This window comes from Crinia signifera, chromosome 1 (assembly GCF_055691185.1).
Source record: "Crinia signifera chromosome 1, ASM5569118v1, whole genome shotgun sequence".
In the NCBI taxonomy this organism is placed as follows: Eukaryota; Metazoa; Chordata; class Amphibia; order Anura; family Myobatrachidae; genus Crinia; species Crinia signifera.
The window spans coordinates 216,363,039-216,385,943 of record NC_139217.1 but is presented as its reverse complement, the minus strand read 5'-3'; the positions used below and the strand labels follow the sequence as shown (position 1 = coordinate 216,385,943).

The window sequence follows — 22,905 nt, the reverse complement described above, 5'->3', positions numbered from 1 at the left end:
CTATGCTTTGCGCTAAATGCGCATGTTTTATTCGCGCACCACATCGCCGCAAATCGCCTTTTTCAAAATCGCACTTTTCAGTCAAAATTCGATTATTTAATGTGATGCGCATTTAAGGCTGAAAAGTGCGAAGAGGGGCGATTTGCGGCAAAGAGGTGCGATTTTTAGTAACAAAAAAGTGCGATGTTAAGTAACAAAAAAGTGTGATTTCTTCCGCCGGTCATGTGTGAGTTTTGGACCAACCGGAGTGCGATTTACAAAACTCTCTCCGCATGACTAAGAACCCCCCAACCTATTGGCCCACCTGTGTCCCCTCCATTATGCATCACACCCCCTATATAAAGGGGCATTGGCGCCATTTCACTCTTTGATAGGAAGTAAGGAGCATGGAGAGGAGCAGTGGAAGCGTGAGTTCAGGAAGAGGTGTTGGTGGCAGAGTGAGGAGTGGCAGAGGGAGCAGTGGCAGAGTGATGAGTGGCAGAGGGAGCAGTGGCAGAGGAAGCAGTGGCAGAGGGAGCAGTGGCAGAGGTAGCAGTGGCAGCAGCCAGTCAAGTGGGAGAGGCAGCAGTGTGGCAGGCAGCATGGCCACAGCAAGGCCAGCCTCAGCCCAGACCCTGGCCGTCCAGCCCCAGCAGGAGGAGGTGGAGGATCCGCTGGCATCCCCATCCTACAGCCAAGCCCTAGACCATACCCCACACCAGCTGCAGGAGGGCCACATGTCAGAGGTGGAGGAAGATGCTGGTGAGGAGGGGGAAGACACTGGCATGGAGGAGGAGGGCGACATGGCTGGTGGTGAAAATGAGGAGGAGAAGGTGGTAGCTGGTCGCACCAAAAGTGGCCGGATGGTGAGATTTTCTTATGAAGAAAATGTGGCACTTGTCCGGACTATCATGCCAGTGTTCGAGCGTCTGCTTGGAAAAAGCAATTACAAGACCACTGCCCAGCGCAAGCGGGCTATATGGAAGGACATCACCCAGGCGGTGAACGCTGTCAGTCATCACAAGCGCCTGGTCCGCAATGTTAAAAAGCGCTTTAACGATATAAAATGCCAGTTAAAACATGATGGCCCTGGAGAGGGAGGAGGCTACCAGGACTGGAGGAGGAAGCCCCACCACTGTCAGCTACAATGCATATGAGGTGAAGCTGAAGCGCATCATCCCACCTGAGGTCCTGCCTGGCATGCATGTGGCGGATTCCGACAGGCCACAAACGCCACCGCGAGCTGGTAAGTGTGACCCCATGCAAACTTTAACATACATGCCAATGTATTATACCTGTAATGTGCACTTGTATTGTTATGCTTTGTAAAGTGCTGCTGTGGAACTACATAGCCCAGCAAGGTCATGCACAAGAAAATGGCTGCTCCTACTTTGAAATTGCTGATAATGCTGGGCCTTGTAGTTCCACAACTACTCATATTGATTAACAGTGTACCATTCTTTCTTGCAGACTAACATGTATGTGTACAAAAACCCTGTGGTGTACTGGTGGTTTAGCTGCCATGCCTACATACCACCGATTAACCAATAGTTGTCATGTGTACACTAGTTTACTACTAAGCTTTAAATAAAATATTTGACTATAAACCCAAAAATAGGTGGTCAAGATATAATGCAGTCCTTTTCCATTGGGTATTGTCCATTATTGTGAATTCAATGCATGTTTTCAGAAAATGCTTATCCATTGCAAGGTCCATAATGCCTGCCCATCTTTCCTTGTACAGATTGTCCGTCCCGAAGTGCTGCGGCATCCAAGAGAAGAAGGCCCGTTGCTGCTGAATCTGCGGAAGCAGGTAAATGACCAAACAACACCCCATTACACATACAGTACACACACCCATGTCACATCAACAATATCTCACACTACAATCAGCTCCTGCTGCTACATTGCAACGGAAATGAATGTAATCTGAGCTAGGCATGTGACATATTATTAATGACAATGTTGCATGCTGTATCGGGGTACATGTGTAAGTGCATAACACCCCTAGGTATGGGCGTCAGCCATCTATAGCCCTATGTAAAACAGTGTAGACGACAGTGTGGCCTATATGTGCATCAATACTTACCTCTTCATCTGTATCCACAGGTGCTATACAACTAGGGAGCAACACAACAGATTCTTCAATAGTGGTGCTAGACGAAATGGACATCATTCTTGATCCGGTCGACACCTTTGCGGCAGAGGAAGAAATGCAGACCTCGTCACAGAGTGATCTTCCCCCAAGTGGGGTGTCTCCCAACCCACCCCCAACCACCCAGCCACCCCATACACCAGCTACTGCTTCCCAAGTAGCTAACTCCTTGGTTAATTTCAAGGACAAACAGCTAGAATTCATGGCCTCCCAAAGCCTCCAAATTGGTTATATACAGGGGTACATGCGTGACACCTTCCTTCAGTTACGCAAAATTGCACGTAGTGTACGGGTAGGTGTAGGCACTCAAGTGCGCATTGCCAACAGTATTGACACCCGTTTTGCAGAACTAACTGCTGCAATAAGGGAGCAGAATAGGCATATTGGAAGCCTGGCGCAAAGTCTCACAGCACTAACCCAAACATGCACAGCGCAGACCAATGCCCTACTAGCAATGCAGGACCAAATACAGCAGCAGGAAGGCAATGTGGGAGGTGGCACTGCATCAACCCTCAGCAGTGTATCCAGCACCCCAATAAGTGGCTCCCCCACTTCCCCACCCCGTCGTAGTGTGAGGACACGTGGTGGGCTTAGTGCCGGGTCTAGAAGTTGTGTAGGGCAGCCTGATGCTGGGAGAAGGTAGCTGCTATATCAGTGTGTTTAGGTATTGAAATGCCAAAGATCTTTGTACATGGCCCCACAGTTGGTATTTACCACATGTCAAATTGCAGAATGTTTCACAAAAAAATAACAAACGTAAAAATTACTAACCGTATACCATTGTGTTTGTGTCTTTTTCTCAATATAAATTAATGTGTGAATTATAACATATTGTCATGGTATATGACTATGGGATTGCACTAAAGTAGTGTGGTATAACTCCTTGGCTGGCAAAGGTTGTGGATCTACATATTCCAGCAGGCTCTGACACTCATGGTTTGGACTGTAATGGTTGTAGTGTGTCTGGGCATGCTGGCACATGTAGTTCCACAACACCATTGAGCCATGTTTGACTGCAAACTTCATCCATACATGTGTCAAGAGTACTTAGAGGGTAGATAGCAGCAAGGGATAGGTCAGCACCACCATGTGCATCCGTTGTGGACTGGTGTTAGGTTAAATGTGGGTGGAAACCGATGGTATTGGTCAATAATTTGTTAATGAGTACACTTACAACACTGGTACATTTTGGAGTACAGGGCACATGTGCTTAGCATAAAAGTAACGGCTGCTGAAGTATGTCCGCAACAACTTCTTTATAGCAAGTAACAGTTGAGTAAAATGCTTAGACAAAGTGGCCTGTGATACCACCAAGGCCCATGAGGTCACAGACTGAGTGGAGGCTGTGGACAAGTAGTAGAGGGCACACATTAATTTGTGCTGAGCAGGCACTGCATAGTTGGCACCCACAAAATGGTACAATTCATCTCTCACCTGCTCATATAACTCCTACAGGGTAATGGGGTTCAGCGTAACCATCCCCGCAACCTGTTGATCCGACAGGTAGTCCAGGTACAGGCGAGCACCATACATACGTGGGGTACCCAGTAGTGGGGGGGCTACCAGGATCTTTTGGGCAGCTTCCTCCCTCCTGCGTTGCTCCTCCAAATGGGACACATCACAGATAAGCAACTTGAAAATAGTCATCAAAATCTACATGATTTAAACCCTCACAGGTGTCCTTACTGATGTTGGGGTTAATGTAGGGGTGTTTGTGAGTGATAATGAGGGCACCTGTGTTGAAATTAACCATGTGTGCACTTGACCAAAATGAGTTCTGTGCAAATTCGCCAAACAGAACCAGGTCTGAAATAAGTGCGATAAATAGACACCTAAAAAGTGCGAATTGCAAATGCGCATAGCATTAAATAAGCGGTTTGTATACTTTTGTATTGGAAAACATCTGGATGCGATAAAAGTGCGAATTAATCTCACGCTTTTGGTCCGCATACCTTTACGCACATAATATGCGATTTCTGTCCCTTAACGCATCACGTTAAATTGGCGATTTCACTGAAAAATGCGATATCGCCATTTTGTGGTCTAAATAATGCCAAAAAACGGAAATCGCAGAGCATAGAATGTCACCCTAAGTGTCTTTCCAACAAAGTCAATGCATGCAGTATCCTTTGAAATGTATTATCCATCCCCAGGCTTTTCCTCCACATGAATTCTTGGAAGTGCCTGGCAGTCCCCCGGTGGCGTTTATTGCACCATTTTGCGGCCCCCCACATGCGTTCTATGTTTTGTGTGTGGACCTCTGTTGTGGGGTCCACAAAATTGTACCTGTGGTTGACCTTGGCGTGATGGAATCCTGCCGCCTGGAGCTGCTCAGTATTATAGGCCCTCCAACAATCTGTGTAAATGGTTGAGCCAGGCTCCACATGATGAATGATGGCGGCCAGTAAAGTGGGGGCATCCCGGGTGGCCACTTTTGTGGCAAAGCACTCCTCAGTTTCCCGGCAGATGCCCCCAAACACCCACTGTTGGGGTAGCATGCGGCCGACATTTGCCTGCCTTCTCACAAACAGAGTCTCATCCACTTCTACTATCTTGTCGGGGCCACCGATGCGCCGCTGGGGCTGTGCCATTAAGTCCATAAGACACGCCTCCTGCATGTATTTATTATACAGCCCAGTTGTTTTTGTGGACATTCCAAGATTTCGCTGACAATAATCGCCTGTCGTCATCTCCTCTGCCCAGGTAAATATGAAGCGCACTATAGTGACGAACGGTAACCGGCATCCAGGGATAAACAGTCCTGCCCGCTGACTGATTTTCTGGCGGCAGACTCTGACGTGGCAGCGCCACATCCCCTCCTTGTGGCTCAGCCTCATTGGATGTCCGTTGCCACAAGTTGCCTCCTTTGGCAACAGGTGATACTGCTGCAGAAATTCAATAGCCTGCACCTCCGTCTGGGGCAAGGAGAACACATTAACTGCAGATGCCATCACTTGTGGGGACACAGGACTCAGGAGACACAGGAACCAGGAATACAGGGCACAGGAATAAGGAATGAGGTCAGGAATCAGGCTCAGGAAAGAGGATATCAGGAATAACTGAAGAATCAGCAACTCAGTAAGTCTCCAATAAACAGCAATCAGCAAAAAAAATACTATCTCAAATCACAGCTCTACTCTCCAACAAAACTACCCACAAAAGAAAAATCTGAGAAGCTGTCACAGGGGGTCGGTCTCAGACAGGGGGATGTACTATGTAATGTAATGTTAACTGTCATGTAAACATGAGTTACTATGCAGAATAATAGTTAATAGACCAATTACAGATGTTACTATGCAGAATAAGGGTCATTCCACCTATTACAGGTGTGCCTGTGAGCGGAAAAAAGCACAAATCGCATGCATTGGGTGCATAAAATGACGCACTCCGACTCAATGACCGCGATTTCCTATGGACAGGATGAAAAACCAGTATAATCGCAGGCATCGCATGCATCACTCGGACTCAATGAACGCGATTTCCGATGGCCACGATGAAAAAAATAGTGTAATCGCAGGCATCGCATGCATCTCGGACCGAACAAACACATGCGATGGCTGCGATGCTTGTGATTTGCGGACCGATAGCCGCGATTTACATTGTGGGCGCCATTCTAGGTAAAGAGTACAGATTTTTTTTTCTCCAACACTAGAGTTTGGAAACTTTTTCAGTAGATTACTTGTAGATAGAAGTATAAGAGGGCAAAAAAGAATGTGCTCTTCACCTACAGCAATACTACACTGGATAGGCCCAATCTCGTCTGGTCTTGGTAGCTAAGCAGTGTTGGTCCTGGTTAGTGCATGGATGGGAGACCACATGGAAACACCAATTGTTGTAGGTGTTTTGCCATTACTGGAAAATGCCTTTTCTTTTTTTCCCCAGTTATTCAAAGTGGAAATTTTTGCTTTGGATTACTAGTAGAGAGAAGAAAAAGAGGTCAAATAGACACAATATCGCTCATCTAAATCTTTACCACACTGCTAGGGCCCAATTCCATCTGCTTTTGGTAGCTAAACAGTGTTGTGTCTGGTTAGTAGTTTTAGTTGAGACCACCTGCAAATACCTGTAAGTCTTTTTATATTTACCAACACATGATTTTGTTTTCTCCAACAATAGAGATTGAACATTTTTTCAGTAGATTACTTGTAGATAGAAGTATAAGAGGGCAAAAAAGGATTTGTTCTTCACCTACAACCATACCACACTGGGTAGGCCCAATCTCATTTGATCTTGGCAGCTAAGCAGTGTTGGGCCTGGTTACTACTTGGATCGGAGACCACATGGGAACACCAGGTATTGTAGGTATTTTAACATTACTGGCAAATGTTTTTTTCCCCAGCTATTTAAATTGGAAATTTTTGTTTTGGATTAATAGTAGAGAGAAGTGGAAGAGGTCAAATAGACACAATATTGCTCAACTAAATCTTTACCACACTGCTTAGGCCCAATTCCATCTGCTTTTGGTAGCTAAACAGTGTTGTGTCTGGTTAGTAGTTTTAGTTGAGACCACCTGCAAATACCAGGTCCTGTAAGTCTTTTATATTACCAACACATGATTTTTTTTCTCCAACAATAGAGATTGAAAACTTTTTCAGTAGATTACTTGTAGATAGAAGTATAAGAGGGCGAAAACGGAAGTGTTCTTCACCTACAGACATACCACACTGGATAGGCCCAATCTCGTCTGATCTTGGCAGCTAATCAGTGTTGGGCCTGATTAGCTCTTGAATGGGAGACCACATGGAAGCCCCAGGTGTAGTAAGTATTTTGACGTTACTGGCAAATAATTTTTTTCCCCAGCTATTCAAATTGGAAATTTTTGCTTTGAATTACTAGTAGAGAGAAGTGGAAGAGGTCACATAGACACAATATTGCTCATCTAAATCTTTACCACACGGCTTAGGCCCAATTTCATCTGCTTTTGGTAGCTAAACAGTGTTGTGTCTGGTTAGTAGTTTTAGTTGAGACCACATGCTAATACCCGATCCTGTAGGTCTTTTTATATTATCAACACATGATTTTTCTTTCTCCAACAACACAGTTTAGAAACTTTTTTAGTAGATTACTTGTAGATACAGGTATAAGAGGGCAAAAAATGACTTGTTCTTCACCTTGGCCATACCACTCTGGATAGGCCCATTCTCATCTGATCGGGCAGCTAAGCAGTGTTGGGCCTGGTTACTACTTGGATCGGAGACCACATGGGAACACCAGGTGTAGTAGGTATTTTGACATTACTGGCAAATGTTTTTTTCCCCAGCTATTCAAATTGGAAATTTTTGCTTTGGATCACTAGTAGAGAGAAGTGGAAGAGGTCACATAGACACAATATTGCTCATCTAAATCTTTACCACACTGCTTAGGCCCAATTCCACCTGCTTTTGGTAGCTAAACAGTGTTGGGCCTGATTAGCTCTTGAATGGGAAACCACATGGAAGCTCCAGGTGTAGTAAGTATTTTGACATTACTGGCAAATAATCCTTTTCCCCAGTTATTCAAATTGGACATTTTTGCTTTGAATTACTAGTAGAGAGAAGTGGAAGAGGTCACATAGACACAATATGCTCATCTAAATCTTTACCACACGGCTTAGGCCCAATTCCATCTGCTTTTGGTAGCTAAACAGTGTTGTGTCTGGTTAGTAGTTTTAGTACAGACCACCTGCAAATTCCAGGTCCTGTAAGTCTTTTTATATTACCAACACATGATTTTTTTTCTCCAATAACACAGTTTGGAAATTGTTTAATAGATTACTTGTAGATAGAAGTATAAGAGAGCAAAAAAGGATCTGCTCTTTACTTATAGCCATACCACACTAGATAGGCCCTGTCTCGCCTGATCTTGGCAGCTAAGCAGTGATGGGCCTGGTTAGTACTTGGATGGGAGACCACATGGGAACACCAGGTGTTGTAGTTGTTTTAACATTACTGGCAAATGCTTTTTTTCCCCAGCTATTCAAATTGCACATTTTTATTTTGGATTACTAGTAGAGAGAAGTGGAAGAGGTCAAATAGAAACAATATCCCTCATATAAATCTTTACCACACTGCTTAGGCCCAATTCCATCTGCTTTTGGTAGCTAAACAGTGTTGTGTCTGGTTAGTAGTTTTAGTTGAGACCACCTGCAAATACCAGGTCCTGTAAGACTTTTTATATTACCAACACATGATTTTTTTTCTCCAACAATAGAGATTGAAAACTTTTTCAGTAGATTACTTGTAGATAGATGTATAAGAGGGCAAAAAAGGATTTGTTCTTCACCTACAACCATACCACACTGGGTAGGTCCAATCTCATCTGATCTTGGCAGCTAAGCAGTGTTGGGCCTGGTTACTACTTGGATCGGAGACCACATGGGAACACCAGGTGTTGTAGGTATTTTGACATTACTGGCAAATGTTTTTTCCCCCAGCTATTCAAAGTGGAAATTTTTTCTTTGGATCACTAGTAGAGAGAAGTGGAGGAGGTCAAATAGACACAATATCGCTCATCTAAATCTTTACCACACTGCTTAGGCCCAATTCCATCTTCTTTTGGTAGCTAAACAGTGTTGTGTCTGGTTAGTAGTTTTAGTTGAGACCACCTGCTAATACCCAATCCTGTAGGTCTTTTAATATTATCAACACATGATTTTTCTTTCTCCAACAACACAGTTTAGAAACTTTTTTAGTAGATTACTTGTAGAAACAGGTATAAGAGGGCAAAAAAATGACTTGTTCATCACCTACAGCCATACCACTCTGGATAGGCCCATTCTCATCTGATCATGGCAGCTAGGCAGTGTTGGGCCTGGTTAGTTCTTGGATGGGAGACCACATGGGAACACCCTGTGTTTTATGTATTTTGACATTACTCGCAAATAATCTTTTCCCCCAGCAATTCAAATTGGAAATTTTTGCTTTGGATTACTAGTAGAGAGAAGTGGAAGAGGTCACATAGACACAATATTGCTCATCTAAATCTTTACCACACTGCTTAGGCCCAATTCCATCTGCTTTTGGTAGCTAAACAGTGTTGTGTCTGGTTAGTTGTTTTAGTTGAGACCACCTGCAAATTCCAGGTCCTGTAAGTCTTTTTATATTACGAACACATGATTTTTTTCTCCAATAACACAGTTTGGAAATTGTTTAATAGATTACTTGTAGATAGAAGTATAAGAGGGCAAAAAAGGAACTGTACTTTACTTTTAGCCATTACCACACTAGATAGGCCCTGTTCCACCTGGTCTTGGCAGCTAAGCAGTGATGGGCCTGGTTAGTAGTTGGATGGGAGACCACATGGGAACACCAGGGGCGAAATGTAATGGCAGGCGTTTTTTTTTTAGCGTTTTTTTTTTGCAAAATATGCAGTTTTCGGGCATTTCCCGAAAATCGCATATTTTATAGGGTGCGGATCGCTGCAAAAAAATCGCACTTCTTGCCGCGAAATCGCACATATTGAAGTGGCGATTTTTAGTCACACTTCAATTCGCATCCAGATGTTTTCCCATTGGAAAGCATCTAACCCGCACATGTAATAGGGTGCGGTTACCAAAAATCGCAAAAAAATTAGACCAGGTTCTGGCTGGCGAGTTTGACAGAACCATGCACAGATCTTTGAGATCTTTGCATGGTTCTGTCCAAAAAAAAGGGTTAAAAATAAAAAATGGAAAAAAAATGCGTGGGGACCCCTCTCCTGAGCATAACAAGCCCCGGGGCGGAAAGAGCCGGTCCTGGTTTCATAAAATCACAGAAACAAGCAAGTCGGGGTTCTGTGTATTTTATAAAACCAGCACCAGGCTCAAGGGCCGGTCCTGGTTCCCAAAATACGGGGGACAAAATGAGTAGGGGTCACCCGTATATCAAGAACCAGCACCGGGCCCAACCAGCCAGCAGGGTAATGCCACAGCCGGGGGGAGACTTTTTATACAAATCCCCCCGGCCAAAGCATTCACCCCCTGACCGGTCAGCATGGGCAGGGGTCCTGGGGAACTGGGGATTCCCCCAAAGAAGGGGTCCCCCCCTCCAGAACTTACCTAACCAGGCTGAAGCCTGGTGCTGCCTCGATGCCCCTTGGCGATGGGCATCGAGCTGATTGCAGAGTATAAAATTGAATAATAAACTATTGCCTTATACTGTGGAACAATGAGTTCCAACAAGCCTCACCGGCATGCTGGGACTTGGAGAACCACAAGTCCCAGCATGCGGGGCATTAAAGGGCCCGCTGGCACTTGTAGTTCCACAGTAAAAGAAATAGTTAAATAAACACACTGACATCCATTTAAAATAAACCTTTAATACATACAAAGCCCATACATACTGATACTTACCTATATTGAGGCCGTAGGTAGGTCCCAGGGTCTTGATCCGGTGCCTTGTCCTGGTCCGGATCTATGTCGGCATTCTTCTCCATGTCGATGTCCGTGTCGTCGTCCGGTCCGGGGTCCGAAGAAATCCATGGGGGACCTGTGGAAGGAAATCCTACTCACCCAGGTGATCCGACGTAGTCCTGGACTTCTGTCACCTTCTGTGACACGCCGGCATCTCCATCGGCTCCCCATATCGGACTGTCAGAGGCGCAGAGATGTTTCATCTTCCGCGCCTCTGCATAGAATGATTCTAATGGCCGCTAGGCGGCCAATCAGGAGCTGAGAAAGTCAGCTGGTGCTGGTTGTATAAAATACACAGAACCCCAACTTGCTTGTTTCTGTGATTTTATGAAACCAGGACCGGCTCTTTCATCCCGGGGCTGGTTATGCTCAGGAGGGGGGACCCCACGCCATTTTTTTTTTTTTTTTAAACAAAATCGCATGTTTGAAAATGTGCACATTTACATGACTAAAATTCGCCCGAAAACGCACCATATCGCACTTTTTTACTGCAAATTCACATCTCATTACATATGCGAATTCGCGGCAAAAAGCTCGATTTTTTAAAGGTGCGATTTGGTATGATTTTTTCTGACGAAAAAAAACGCACCCTATTACATTTCGCCCCAGGTGTTGTAGTTGTTTTAACATTACTGGAAAATGCTTTTTTTCCCCAGCTATTCAAATTGGACATTTTTGTTTTGGATTAATAGTAGAGAGAAGTGGAAGAGGTCAAATAGACACAATGGGTGACATTCTATGCTTTGCGCTAAATGCGCATGTTTTATTCGCGCACCACATCGCCGCAAATCGCCTTTTTCTAAATCGCACTTTTCAGTCAAAATTCGATTATTTAATGTGATGCGCATTGGAGGCTGAAAATTGCGAAGAGAAGCAATTTGCAGCGAAGTGGTGCGATTTTTAGTAACAAAAAAGTGCGATTTTTAGTAACAAAAAAGTGCGATTTTTAGTAACAAAAAAGTGCGATTTCTTCCGCCGGTCATGTGCGAGTTTTGGACCAACCGGAGTGCGATTTACAAAACTGTCTCCGCATCACTAAGAACCCCACAACCTATTGGCCCACCTGTGTCCCCTCCATTATGCATCACACCCCCTATATAAAGGGCCATTGGCGCCATTTCACTCTTTGATAGGAAGTAAGGAGCATGGAGAGGAGCAGTGGAAGTGTGAGTTCAGGAAGAGGTGTTGGTGGCAGAGTGAGAAGTGGCAGAGGGAGCAGTGGCAGAGTGATGAGTGGCAGAGCGAGCAGTGGCAGAGGAAGCAGTGGCAGAGGGAGCAGTGGCAGAGGGAGCAGTGGCAGCAGCCAGTCAAGTGTGAGAGGCAGCAGTGTGGCAGGCAGCATGGCCACAGCAAGGCCAGCCTCAGCCCAGACCCTGGCCGTCCAGCCCCAGCAGGAGGAGGTTGAGGATCCGCTGGCATCCCCATCCTACAGCCAAGCCCTAGACCATACCCCACACCAGCTGCAGGAGGGCCACATGTCAGAGGTGGAGGAAGATGCTGGTGAGGAGGAGGAAGACACTGGCATGGAGGAGGAGGGCGACATGGCTGGTGGTGAAAATGAGGAGGAGGAGGTGGTAGCTGGTCGCACCAAAAGTGGCCGGATGGTGAGATTTTCTTATGAAGAAAATGTGGCACTTGTCCGGGCTATCATGCCAGTGTTTGAGCGTTTGCTAGGAAAAACCAACTACAAGACCACTGCACAGCGCAAAAGGGCTATATGGAAGGACATCACCCAGGCGGTGAACGCTGTGAGTCATCACAAGCGCCTGGTCCGCAATGTAAAAAAGCGGTTTAACGAGATCAAACGCCAGTTGAAACATAAAATGGCCCTGGAGATGGAGGAGGCCACCAGGACTGGAGGAGGAAGCCCCACCACTGTCAGCTACAATGCGTATGAGGTGAAGCTGAAGCGCATCATCCCCCCTGAGGTCCTGCCTGGCATGCATGTGGCGGATTCCGATAGGCCACAAACGCCACCGAGAGCTGGTAAGTGTGACCCCATGCAAACTTTAACATACATGCCAATGTATTATACCTGTAATGTGCACTTGTATTGTTATGCTTTGTAAAGTGCTGCTGTGGAACTACATAGCCCAGCAAGGTCATGCACAAGAAAATGGCTGCTCCTACTTTGAAATTGCTGATAATGCTGGGCCCTGTAGTTCCACAACTACTCATATTGATTAACAGTGTACCATTCTTTCTAGCAGACTAACATGTATGTGTACAAAAACCCTGAGGTGTACTGGTGGTTTAGCTGCCATGCCTACATACCACCGATTAACCAATAGTTGTCATGTGTACACTAGTTTACTACTAAGCTTTAAATACAATATTTGCCTATAAACCAAAAAAAAAGGTGGTCAAGATATAATGCAGTCCTTATCCATTGGGTATTGTCCATTATTGTTAATTCAATGCATGTTTTCTGAAAATGCTTAGCCATAGCAAGGTCCATAATGCCTGTCCATCAGATTGTCCGTCCCGAAGTGCTCACGCATCCAAGAAAAGAAGGCCCGTTGCTACTGAATCTGCAGAAGCAGGTAAATGAACAAACCACACCCCATTACACATACAGTACACACACTCATGTCACATCAACAATATCTCACACTACATTCAGCTCCTGCTGCTACATTGCAACAGAAATGAATGTAATGTGAGCTAGGCATGTCATATATTATTAATGTCAATGTTGCATGCTGTATCGGGGTACATGTGTAAGTTCATAACACCCCCAGGTATGTGCGTCAGCCATCTATAGCCCTATGTAAAACAGTGTAGACGACAGTGTGGCCTATATATGCATCATTACTTACCTCTTCATCTGTATCCACAGGTGCTATACAACTAGGGAGCAACACAACAGATTCTTCAATACTGGTGCTAGACGAAATGGACATCATTCTTGATCCGGTCGACACCTTTGCGGCAGAGGAAGAAATGCAGACCTCGTCACAGAGTGATCTTCCCCCAAGTGGGGTGTCTCCCAACCCACCCCCAACCACCCACCCACCCCATACAGCAGCTACTGCTTCCCAAGTAGCTAACTCCTTGGTTAATTTCAAGGACAAACAGTTAGAATTCATGGCCTCCCAAAGCCTCCAAATAGGTAATATACAGGGGTACATGCGTGACACCTTCCTTCAGTTACGCAAAATTGCACGTAGTGTACGGGTAGGTGTAGGCACTCATGTGCGCATTGCCAACAGTATTGACACCCGTTTTGCAGAACTAACTGCTGCAATAAGGGAGCAGAATAGGCATATTGGAAGCCTGGCGCAAAGTCTCACAGCACTAACCCAAACATGCACAGCGCAGACCAATGCCTTACTAGCTATGCAGGCACAAATACAGCAGCAGGAAGGCAATGTGGGAGGTGGCACTGCATCAACCCTCAGCAGTGTATCCAGCACCCCAATAAGTGGCTCCCCCACTTCCCCACCCCGTCGTAGTGTGAGGACCCGTGGTGGGCTTAGTGCAGGGTCTAGAAGTGGTGTAGGGCTACCTGATGCTGGGAGAAGGTAGCTGCTATATCTGTGTGTTTAGTTACTTTAATGGCAAACATCTTTTTACATGGCCCCACAGTTGTTATTTACCACATGTCAAAATGCAGAATGCTTCACAAAAAAAAACATAAGTAAAAATTGCTAACCGCATACCATTGTGTTTGTGTCTTTTTCTCAATATAAATTCATGTGTGAATTATAACATATTGTAATGGTATATGACTATGGGATTGCACTAAAGTAGTGTGGTATAACTCCTTGGCTGGCAAAGGTTGCGGATCTACATATTCCAGCAGGCTCTGACACTCATGGTTTGGACTGTAATGGTTGTAGTGTGTCTGGGCATGCTGGCACATGTAGTTCCACAACACCAGTGAGCCATGTTTGACTGCAAACTTCATTCATACATGTATCAAGAGTACTTAGAAGCTAGATAGCAGCAAGGGATAGGTCAGCACCACCATGTGCATCCGTTGGGGACTGCGTGTTAGGTTAAATGTGGGTGGAAACAGATGGTATTGGTCAATAATTTGTTAATGAGTACACTTACAACACTGGTACATTTTGGAGTACAGGGCACATGTGCTTAGCAGAAAAGTAACGGCTGCTGATGTATGTCCGCAACAACTTCTTTATAGCAAGTAACAGTTGAGTTAAATGCTTAGACAAAGTGGCCTGTGATACCACCAAGGCCCATGAGGTCACACACTGAGTGGAGGCTGTGGACAAATAGCAGAGGCCACACATTAATTTGTGCTGGGCAGACACTGCATAGTTGTCTCCCACAAAATGGTACAATTCATCTCTCACCTGCTCATATAACTCCAACAGGGTAATGGGGTTCAGCGTAACCATCCCCACAACCTGTTGATCCGACAGGTAGTCCAGGTACAGGCGAGCACCATACATACGTGGGGTACCCAGTAGTGGGGGGGGCTACCAGGATCTGTTGCCCAGCTTCCTCCCTCCTGCGTAGCTCCTCCAAATGGGACACATCACAGATAAGCAACTTGAAAATAGTCATCAAAATGTACATGATTTAAACCCTCACAGGTGTCCTTACTGATGTTGGGGTTTATGTAGGGGTGTTTGTGAGTGATAATGAGGGCACCTGTGTTGAAATTAACCATGTGTGCACTTGACCAAAATGAGTTCTGTGCAAAATCGCCAAACAGAACCAGGTCTGAAATAAGTGCGATAATTAGACACCTAAAAAGTGCGAATTGCGAATGCGCATAGCATTAAATAAGCGGTTGTATACTTTTGTATTGGAAAACATCTGGATGCGATAAAAGTGCGAATTAATCTCGCGCTTTTTATCCGCATACCTTAACGCACATAATATGCGATTTCTGTCCCTTAACGCATCACATTAAATTGGCGATTTCAATGAAAAATGCGATATCGCCATTTTGTGGTCTAAATAACGCCAAAAAACGGAAATCGCAGAGCATAGAATGTCACCCAAAATCCCTCATATAAATCTTTACCACACTGCTTAGGCCCAATTCCATTTGCTTTTGTAGATAAACAGTGTTGTCTCTGGTTAGTAGTTTTAGTTGAGACCACCTGCAAATACCAGGTCCTGTAGGTCCTATATTACCAACGCATGATTTTTTTTCTCCAACACTAGAGATTGGAAAGTTTTTCAGTAGATTACTTGTAGATAGAAGTATAAGAGGGCAAAAAAGAATGTGTTCTTCACCTACAGCCATACTACACTGGATAGGCACAATCTTGTCTGGTCTTGGCAGCTTAGCAGTGTTGGTCTTGGTTAGTGGGATGGGAGACCACATGGGACCAGGTGTTTTAGGTGTTTTGACATTACTGGAAAATGCTTTTTCTTTTTTTTCCCCAGTTATTCAAAGTGAAAATTTTTGCTTTGGATTACTAGTAGAGAGAAGTGGAAGAGGTCATATAGACACAATATCGCTCATCTAAATCTTCACCATACTGCTTAAGCCCAATTCCATCTGCTTTTGGCAGCTAAACAGTGTTGTGTCTGGTTATTAGTTTCAGTTGAGACCACCTGCAAATTCCAGGTCCTGCATGTCTTTTTATATCACCAACACATGATTTTTTTTCTCCAACAATAGAGATTGGAAACTTTTTCAGTAGATTACCTGTAGATAGAAGTATAAGAGGGCAAAAAAGGATTTGTTCTTCACCTACAACCATACCACACTGGGTAGGCCCAATCTCATCTGATCTTGGCAGCTAAGCAGTGTTGGGCCTGGTTACTACTTGGATAGGAGACCACATGGGAACACCAGGTGTTGTAGGTATTTTGACATTACTGGCAAATGTCTTTTTCCCCAGCTATTCAAATTGGAAATTGTTGCTTTGGATTAATAGTAGAGAGAAGTGGAAGAGGTCAAATAGACACAATATTGCTCATCTAAATCTTTACCACACTGCTTAGGCCCAGTTCCATCTGCTTTTGGTAGCTAAACAGTGTTATGTCTTTGTAGTTTCAGTTGAGACCACCTGCAAATACCAGGTCCTGTAAGTCTTTTTATATTACCAACACATGATTTTTTTCGCCAACATTAGAGATTGCAAACTTTTTCAGTAGATTACTTGTAGATACTGTAGAAGTATAAGAGGGCAAAAAAGAAAGTGTTCTCCACCTACAGCCATACTACACTGGATAGGCCCAATCTCGTCTGATCTTGGCAGCTAAGCAGTGTTGGTCTTGGTTAATGCTTGGATGGGAGACCACATGGGAACACCAGGTGTTGTAGGTGTTTTGACATTACTGGAAAATGCTTTTTCTCTTTCGTCCAGTTCGGTGACACAGCTAACCTTGGGATGTAGGAGGGTCCGCAGGAGCCAGGCACCTATGCTAAAAGTCTTTGGGAGCAGGCTCCTCCCCTTCTGCATCCCACAATGCTTCAATTTGTTTTAGGTGCCCACAGGAGTGGGTGCTATGCTGAGCAGCTGCGCTGCAACTGCATTAGCTTGTGTTTTTTATTATTTTAGTAACTTTAGAGTTAGAGCAGGTTTTCCAGTGTGTTACTTCATAATGAAGTTCACACACACTGAGAGCGCAGCAGAGGCTGTCAGCTCTCTGTGTGCAGAGGGAAGCTGCTGCTCCCTCTACACAGCGCTTGCCTCTGCTTAAAAGAGGTTTCCTGGGCTCCGGAGGTGTCCTAACTGGCTCCTTGCCTAGAAGGGGATCTTGGGGGACAGACCCTCCGTGATGGTGCCCGCCATCTTGGTTTGAGCTTAAAGACAGAAATCCCTTAGGGGAGGTGAAGTCTTTTACAGGAGTCCAGCGTTTCTGGACAACTCCGAGTGGTCCCAGTGAAGGGAGTTACTGGAGGTAAGGAGAGGCACTTGCGGGAGCGGCTAAAGGGGGTTTAGGTGCCAAAATGGCTTCCTTCCCCGCTGAAGCAGAGACTTGGTCTCTTCCTGCTCTGTGCACTGGCGCCATTTCTCTCCATGCTGCGGAGCTGAAATGAGGTGGATTCTGGACACAGATATCTGTCTCTCCTACAAAGCGCTACCCTCACAGATCGCTGACAACAGAACTACACAGATAAGTACTCTGGTGCATTATTCTGTGTTCTACCTGACATTTTGTATTGTGTTTTTATAACATGGCTAAAGGGTAAAAAAGCATTTCTGTTGGGTTGGAGGAGGGAGCGCTGGACAGGGTTATTTGCTGCAAATTATGCGGAGGCAATTTAACATGTGAACAAGGGGACCAGGGGGAATTGTGCCCTTCAGGTGACGCTGAGTCCAGTGAGTTGCAGGTCCCTGGGTCTGAGCAAGCTGTACCATCATGGGCTGCTGCTTTAGGGAGGTCTTTTAATGCCCTAACAGAGGATTTGACCAGGCAAAAGGATTCCTTAATAGGTTTTCCTGCCCAGACTCCCTCTTCAGTCCCTGGTATTGAGGATTTAATTGTGGCCGTGAGGCAGATATTAAATCTTTCTCATGAAGAGAAGTCCCTGCGCACTGTGTATTTAAAAAAAGTCGCGGGACCCTGTTTGTTTTCCTTCTGATGAAGGACTGACTTCCTTGCGAGGGGAAGCATGGAAAAACCCTGATAAGAGGTTTTTAATGGCTAGGAAATATGCCAATATGTATCCCATGCCTTAGATCCATGTGAGGTTATGGGAAAATGTTCCATTGGTTGATGCATCCGTGACCAGATTAACTAAGTCTACAGGCTTGCTAGTGCAAGGGGGTGCAGTCTTTAAGGATCCAGTGGTAAAAAAGTAGAAGGTTGCCTTAAAGCAATCTTTGAAGGTGTGGGTTTTACACTGCGTTTCCATTATTGCTTCTGCCTGGGTTGCAAAAGCAATGATTAAGTGGGCAGAGGACTTGAGCGGTCATCTCCAGCCTATTCAGAAGCCGTTATATTGGCTGAAAAGTTGAGATGTGCTGCAGAGTACATTTGTGAGGCTAGTGAGGATGGCTCTACAATGGCGTCTAAGGTATCCCCAACCTCTGTTACAGCCAGAAGAGCTTTATGGCTTGAGAAGCAGATAGTGAATCCAAAACAGTCTCTTGAGACTTTACCGTTTAAGTTTGGCATTTTTAATCCGTCCTTTCGTTCCTCCTTTCGGGGCAGAGCTTCCAACAGAGGACAGGCAGGGCAAGGCAGATTCCAGGCAGGTAGAGGAAGGACTTCCAAATCGTGGTTTGGGGCCTTTGCAAAGAAACACACAGCAATGGGGTTGATAAGTCCTCTGCATGACGAGGCAGAGGCTCCCCTTCTGGGCTCAGGGGGGTGATCGCCTCCTGCTGTTTCGGGACAGGTGGAAAGAGTCCACCAGGGATCCTCGGGTTTATTCCATTGTTTCCGAAGGTTACCGGATACATCTTAGGGGAGTCCCTTCAAAGAGATTTCTATCTACCCCATTACCAAGAACCGCGTCTCTGAGATCTGCGCTTCTGGGGGCAGCTTTGTCTCTCAAAGAAAAGGGGGTAGTGGTCCTGGTACCTCAGGAGGAAAGAAAGAAAGGCTTTATTCAATCCTTTTTCTTAGTTCCTAGACTAGACGGGTATTTCAGACCTATTCTAAATTTGAAATCTTTTAATCTTCACCTATGGGTGGATAGTTTTGCATGGTGTCAGTGCGCTCAACAATCCTAAGCATAGAGCCGGGAGAGTTTCTGGCATCTGTGGATATTCAGGATGCGCATATCCATGTGTCCATTTACAGGGAACATCAGTCCTGACTCCAATTTGCAATAGGAGAGAACCATTGGCATTTTCCACCTCTGCTGTTTGGTTGGACAACGGCACAGAGAGTATGGCTGCAGTCCTCAGACTGAAAGGAATAACAAGTATTCCTTATCTTGACCACCTGGCGGAGTTGTCAGAGAAGCTTCAGACACATCTGAGCATCGCAACTCAATTCTTATGAGTTCAGGGGTGGGGGCTAAATCTTCCCAAGTCTCTGTTAGCATCCACTCAGAAACTGCAGTTTCTGGGGGTGATATTGGACATGCTCCTTCACAGGGTGATTCTACCAGAATCCATGGCAACGGCAAGTTGTCAAATGGGGTTAGCCATTACACAAGGTCCTGCACCGATGGTGTGGCAGGGAGTATGGTTGCTTGAGAAATTGGTGGCAACGTTCGAGACTCTTCAGTTTGCCATATTCCACTCGAGAATGTATCAGTGGAACATCCTGTCATGTTGGTCAGGGAATGCAAAGACCATGAGGCAGGAGAATCTGCTTCTGTTTCAGGGGTCGAGAGAGTCCCTGAACTAGTGGACAGATATAGAGACCTTGCAGTTGGGAAGTTCCCTTTGCTCCTGGGTCTGGCTGGTAATAACAACAGACGCCAGTCTCCGGGGTTGGGGAGCAGTAGCCCTTCACCTACGGGTGCAGGGTCCCTGGTCCACGGAAGAATCCAGTCTCCCGATCAATATCTTTGAACTTCGGGCGGTATGGATCCTGAAGGGATCACTGCTACGAATACAGTCAGACATGACCACAACAGTGGCTTACCTGAATCACCAGGGCAGGCACTCGCAGCAAGACGGCAATGAAGGAGGTATTGTGGATCTTTACCTGGGCAGAAACCAATATTCCAGTATTATCAGCTGTGTTCATTCCGGGGGTCCGGAATGTGGAAGCGGATTTCCTCAGCAGAGAAAATCTGCTGGAGGGAAAATGGACACTTCATTAGGAAGTGTTCCATGAGATTGTGGACCGCTGGGGTCTTCTAGAGATAGACCTAATGGCATCAAGCAGCAGCTGTCAGGTACTGAGGTTTTGCTCCGGGTCAAGGGACCCGACAGCTTTTGCAGTAGATGCTTTGACAATTCTTTGGCATTTTAAGCTGGTCTACTTTTTCCCACCGTTTCCAATGATACCGAAGGTATTGAAACGCCTGAAGGGCCAGGGAGTGCAAGCCATTCTAATTACAGGCCCAGGAGGTCGTGGATTCAGACATACTGTGGTTGCCGACGGACCCTTGTCGTCTTCCTCTGTGGCCGGATTTGCTTAAAGCAGGGTTGTTTTCTACACCTGGACTTAGCTCGTCTCAATTTGATGGCGTGGCTTATGAAACCGTCTTACTAATAAAGAAGGGGTTTTCGGATGCAGTTATACAGACCATGCTCAGGACTATGCTCGTAAGCCTGTATCAGCAGGTAACTACCATAGGGTCTGGAAGATTTACATCAGGAGGTGTGAACGTCAGTGAGTTTGCACGTCAAGGTTCAAAGTTTTCAAGACTTTTGGAGTTTTTGCAGGGTGTTTTTTTTTCGGCAGGTCTTAGTCTACAGTCTGTGAAAATGCATTTGCCTGCATTATCGTTTTTCTTTCAAAATCTATTTCCCGAGGTTCAGACCATTTTGCAAGGAGTGACAAGACTTAAATCTTCATACAGGCAAACTGTGGATCCGTGGGATTTGTATCTAGTTCTGTCTGTTTGCAAAATCCCGCTTTGAGCCTTTAAGATCAGCTGATCTTAGGTATGTTTCTTGGAAACTGACTTTTTTGTTGGGCATGGCTTCAGCAAGGCGTGTTTGAGAGTTGGGTGCCTTGTCCTGCAAGTCACCGTTTTTGTTATTTTATGATGATAGGGCTGTACTTCGAACAGTGCCTACTTTTCTACACTGTCTTTTGTTTTAACCAAGACATTGTTCTTCCGGTGTTTTCAGGTCATTGGGACAAATGGAAGAGTTTGGACGTAGTTCGCGCCTTGCGAATTTACGTAAAGAGGGTAAAGGTCATTCGCAAATCTGATTTGCTTTTGGTATTGTATGACGTACATGCGTTTGGGTGGCCTGCTTCAAAGCAGACCATTGCTCGTTGATTGAGGTCTACTATTGCCTTTGTCTACTGTAAGGTAGGTAGACCGGTTCCTTTATGGATAAATGCCCATACCACCAGGTCAGTCGCTTCCTCGTGGACCGTGCACCATGGGGCTACAGCGGAGCATGTGTGGGGCGGCCACCTGGTCCTCTGTTCACACCTTTACCAAATTTTACAGGTTTCATGAGTTCGCGTTGGAGGACACTTCATTTGGACGTGCAGTGATGAGAACTAGCGATCTGAGCGTACCCTCCCATAGTACCGGCGCGTGAACGTCCCAAGGTTAGCTGTGTCACCGGACTGGATGAAAGAGAAAAGGGGATTTTTTTAAGAACTTACCGTTCGAACCCCTTTCTCTGAGTCCAGTCCGGTGACACAGCGATCCCTCCCCTTACGCTCAGTAAGTTATACTGTTCATGTTTTAGTATGTTATGGTTTATAAAATTAAGTTATATTGTTCATGTTTTATCATGTTATGGTTTATGAAATTAAGTTATACCGTTCATGTTTTATCATTTTATGGTTTAGGGATATGCATATATGATGTTCAGGCATTGTTCTGAGTTTTGTATCCTAGTGTGCTCTTGAAATTGAACTGAAGCATTGTGGGATGCAGAAGGGGAGGAGCCTGCTCCCCAAAACTTTCAGCATAGGTGCCTGGCTCCTGCGGACCCTCCTACATCCCAAGGTTAGCTGTGTCACCGGACTGGACTCAGAGAAAGGGGTTTGAACGGTAAATTCTTACAAAAATCCCCTTTTCTTTTTTTCCCCAGTTATTCAAAGTGGAAATTTTTGCTTTGGATTACTAGAAGAGAGAAGTGGAAGAGATCAAATAGACACAATATCGCTCATCTAAATCTTTGCCATACTGCTTAGGCCCAATTCCATCTGCTTTTGGCAGCAAAACAGTGTTGTGTCTGGTTAGTAGTTTTAGTTGAGACCACCTGCAAATACCAGGTGCTGTAGGTCTTTTTATATTACCAACACATGACTTTTTTTCTCCAACACTAGAGATTGGAAACTTTTTCAGTAGATTGCTTGTAGATAGAAGTATAAGACGGCAAAAAAGGATCTGTTTTTTTTCCTACAGCCATAGCAGACTAGATAGGCACAATCTCGTCTGATCTTGGCAGCTAAGCATTGTTGGGCCTGGTTAGTAAATGGATGGGAGATCACATGGGATCACCAGTGTTGTAGGTGTTTTGACATTACTGGCAAATGCTTTTCCCCAGTTATTCAAATTGGAAATTTTTGCTTTGGATTCCTATTAGAGAGAAGTGGAGCAGGTCAAATAGGTACAATATCCCTCATCTAAATCTTTCCCACACTGCTTAGGCCCAATCCCATCTGCTTTTGGCAGCTAAACAGTGTTGTGCCTGGTTAGTAGTTTTAGTTGAGACCACTTGCTTTTACCAGGTCCTGTAGGTCTTTTTATATTACCAACACATGGGGTTTTTTTTCTCCATCAATAGAGATTGAAAACTTTTTCAGTAGATTGCTTGTAGATAGCAGTATAAGAGAGTAAAAAAGGAATCGCTCTTCGCCTACAGCTATACCACACTTCAACTCAGGGGCGGGCTGGGCCGGGGGGCAGGATGCCATGTGCCCC

The 22,905-nt window shown here is 45.2% G+C and overlaps 1 protein-coding gene and 7 pseudogenes across 3 annotated transcripts in view; 7 read left to right on the top strand and 1 right to left on the bottom strand.

Moving 5' to 3' along the window:
* Positions 1-22,905, bottom strand: part of LOC146068787 (protein unc-13 homolog A-like) — an 802,795-nt gene that overhangs the window by 624,317 nt on the left and 155,573 nt on the right. The gene's annotated exons all lie outside the window — the stretch shown is intronic.
* Positions 6,321-6,439, top strand: LOC146037197 (5S ribosomal RNA; annotated as a pseudogene).
* On the top strand, positions 6,781-6,899 carry LOC146040914 (5S ribosomal RNA; annotated as a pseudogene).
* LOC146038982 (5S ribosomal RNA) lies at positions 7,932-8,050 on the top strand (annotated as a pseudogene).
* LOC146037144 (5S ribosomal RNA) lies at positions 8,394-8,512 on the top strand (annotated as a pseudogene).
* Positions 8,857-8,975, top strand: LOC146039954 (5S ribosomal RNA; annotated as a pseudogene).
* On the top strand, positions 16,178-16,296 carry LOC146035736 (5S ribosomal RNA; annotated as a pseudogene).
* On the top strand, positions 16,640-16,758 carry LOC146038011 (5S ribosomal RNA; annotated as a pseudogene).